The 3,462-nt window shown below is 53.2% G+C and overlaps 1 long non-coding RNA gene across 1 annotated transcript; it reads right to left on the reverse strand.

Annotated features, from left to right (window-relative positions):
• Nucleotides 1-687: 687 nt before the first annotated feature.
• LOC109767740 (uncharacterized) lies at nt 688-1,876 on the reverse strand. The gene is made up of 2 exons (XR_002233898.4): nt 1,654-1,876; nt 688-1,565 (listed from the first exon to the last, which is right to left on the reverse strand). It is a non-coding gene; the product is annotated as an uncharacterized lncRNA (long non-coding RNA).
• Nucleotides 1,877-3,462: the final 1,586 nt, after the last annotated feature.

A 3,462-nucleotide genomic window follows, 5' to 3' on the forward strand; every position in this document is an offset into this window, starting at 1 on the left:
CGGCATGACAGCCGCCGCGGCGGCGGCCAAACTGTGCAATGCCACCGAAAACGACCAGCACAGGACTCCGCGAATCCGCCTGAATCTCGATGAATCTCGAGCGGAACATTGACCACGGAGGAGAGGGGAGAAATGCAAGGAAGGAGCGTGACCGTGGGAAGGAGCATTACCTTCACTCTGTAGGCACTCCGGCGAATACGCCCCGGTCCGGCGAGTCCCACCGACGGGCGCGAATGCCGTCGACTCTTCCGCCTCCGCCGTCGCCTTCTCCTCTCGCCTTCTCTTCCAATCGAATGAACTGCGGGGTGGGTTGGGTGAGTAATGAAGTGGAGAGTAAATGGAACCTTGAGGGGAGGAGGGGCGAAGTGCGCGACGTGGTTGACGGCAACCGCAGTTCGGGCGTGGCGTGCGGGCGCAGAGCAGTTCCACCGCACGCCTCCGAGTGGCAACCGTTGACCGCGGGGGGGGGGGGGGGGGGCAACCGGCGTGTGGGCGAACACTCTCACACACCACACACGCGACTTGTCCTACGTGGCACACAAAATCAATCAAAACGTGCCAAGATTCGTGCACAAACTGTTGAACGGCGATGGAGGCGTGTGGTTGAGTTAACTAACGCCCACACGTGTGGGCGTTATCTTTTTCGTTCCCTAATAATAAAGCACGGATTAACTCCGTGGGTTCACCGTCACAATACGCTTCTTCCCATAAGTTTATGCTTTTACTTTAAATTTAAAACATATACGCTTTAAATTTAAAACATATACGCGAGGTGGTACTAATTCGGGAAACCATGTCATGTGCAATCTTGCGGTGCCACTTTGCCAGGCTGCCAGCCCAAAACAAATTGCCACCACGCCGGATCGACCTCCCGAAACACGAATCTGACAAACGCTGTGTTATTTGGATTGCACGCACAAGGAAACTATACATCTTCTTCCACGACATATAAATTCCAACAGCGGCGGCAGAGTTGCTGCTCCCGTGTCGTGAGGGGGGCGGCGGCAGGAGGCCCCACGGCGGCGGTGAGTCGCGGAGGAGAAGAAGGAGCGCCGGGGAGGGGGACGCTCCCGTGCTCCCCTTCTCCCCCCATTTCGCGCTGCCAAGGAAGGAAGGGCATGGCCCTGCGAGCGGCCGCGACGAGGCTCGCGTCCTCCAGCCTCCGCCGCCGCCACGGCCACCTCCTGGCGGCAGCCGCCACCGCCAGCCATGCGACCTTCACTCCCACGTCACCAGCTTCGGTACAAACCCCTTCCTCGTCGCCCCCTCTCTCGTGGCCTGCTTGCCGCTCACCAACGAGGATGAAGGGGCGGGCCAAATCGGGATGACAGCAAAGGGCGAGGCGCTGGTGGTCCGCGCTTGGACGAGGCGCTGGGCGCGAGCAGGAATAGAAGGAGGCGGTCGAGGCCACTTGCCGGAGATGCTCCTGCTCCTGTTGTGACGCGGGCATGCTGGGTCGCTGCGCCGGGTGTCGGTGCACAGATTCCGGCGAACTTGATGCGGGCGTGACGGCGGCAGTTCAGAGCTCTATAGTGGCATCGCCATTGTTGTTGTTCTGAGTTCTCCTGTTCAACAGAGAAGACAGAGGGTGAGGAGAAAGATGAGACTGGTGGTAGAATTGGGAGGGAGAAGCGCGGGGAAGAGCCGGCTCACCGGTGGGTCCTGCTGCTGTTGCTGCAGATCACCGGCGGGGGTGACTGGCTCGACCCACTCGGGTTCGAGCTGCGGGAGAGGGGTGCTTGTGAGGCTTCCTGCTTCCTCGACGAGGGCGCGAGGAAGGCGCTCGGGCGCGATTGGATCGGGGGGAGAAGGGGGCTGCGCTCTGCCGCTGTTTTTTGAGGGAAAAAAGGAAAGCGTTGTGCTGTTTGTTTTCAAGTCTCTGGATGGTGATGGAGAATTGATTCTAATCCAGCACATTGTAAATGCCTCTAGCCGCCTTGCATGAGATGCACACGCGTCCACTAGGGGTCCACGCATCACTACCTCATCTCTCCTGGTCCAGTTGTTTATTTCCACCGATACCCACCCACATGCGACCTCTCCTCCATAACACCCATACCCACACTAAGTGACACACAAGGTTTCTTTAACAGGGGAAGTGATCCGAAGGACCTAGAAGCTGCAGTAGATAAGAGAACTACAGCCGGACCCCTGTTTCATCCCTAAACGTTCGAAACGTCTGCTCAGTCTGGTTATTGTCCGATAAAAAATTGGCCCAACCGGACCCTTTATTTTCTATTAATCGCCTGGACTGACTGGCGTATCTCAAACCGGGACCAAATTTAAAGGCAATATAAGAGTGATCGGAAACGCCAGGGCTCCCAGGTCCACATCATAGTCATTCCAGACTGTCCCACCTATGGCCACCCACTCCTTCTACCACGACAATGGCGCGGGCAGAGGAGACGGTGCCTCACGGCGGCGGCTAGAGCTCACGCCCACCGGGGATGGAGCTCCTGCGCGTCGGGGTTGTTGTGCTGCATCGGGGACAGAGTCGGAGCCCGTGCGCGCCGTGGCCGAGCCGGATTTTAAACCCCTTGCAGTTTGTATAATTAACCCGCAGTCCATCTTGAACAAATAATATATTTTTAAAATACTCGTATCTTTTAAAATCCTAACTACAATTTTAACATGTTATATATGAAATTTGATTGAAAAAATATGTAAAATATAAATATGATGTTATTTTACCTATTAAATATTCTAAAATACTATTTAGATGCAATCTTAGTCAATAGCGCACGATCCATCTATCTTTCTTTTGTACCGCCACCGACCCAAACTGCAATGAACACCTCATCAAAGCCAAATTGGAGGCGAAAGAAACCGTCGATAATCGTGCATGTACGCCTTGGCAGAATCTTGCATGAAAAAAAGAGAAGATTTTTCATCTTATGCCAAGAAAGAGAGACCCTCAACAAGATCTATTGGGGGTCTTAGTCAAGGTTATTGGGTTAGGGTCGTGCGGTATTTTATTCTCCCGTCGCAACGCACGGACTCTTTTGCTAGTAAATTAAAACTCTCCAACAATTCTCATAAACACACAGAAAATTACGAAAATATGGCTCTTCCCATAAATTATATATATATATATATATAAATAGCCGTAAAATTCCACGTCAGCTAACCGTCATAGGACTTCGCCGCACCGCCGCCATATCCACCGCCCCCACCATCCGCCGCCGACCATTGCCAGCACAATGCCCGCCCTCTCGCTCACTAACACCTAACATGCCAACTTCCCCTAAAGTTTACAGACATCTCGTAAACCCACTTTTACGGGGAGCTTTTTTACAGGAGTTGTTGGGAGAAGTCATACAACCTATAGGCGCAAGTCAGCGGCCATCCATCCACTTTTATTTTCCAAACTTCTATGATTTGGGGATTCCCGCAAATAAGAATAAAATACATCATGTTAGTAAAAAAAATTGTTTTACACGCTGGCATGTTCTCATGGTAGCC

This window comes from Aegilops tauschii, chromosome 6 (genome assembly GCF_002575655.3).
Source record: "Aegilops tauschii subsp. strangulata cultivar AL8/78 chromosome 6, Aet v6.0, whole genome shotgun sequence".
Lineage (NCBI taxonomy): Eukaryota > Viridiplantae > Streptophyta > Magnoliopsida > Poales > Poaceae > Aegilops > Aegilops tauschii.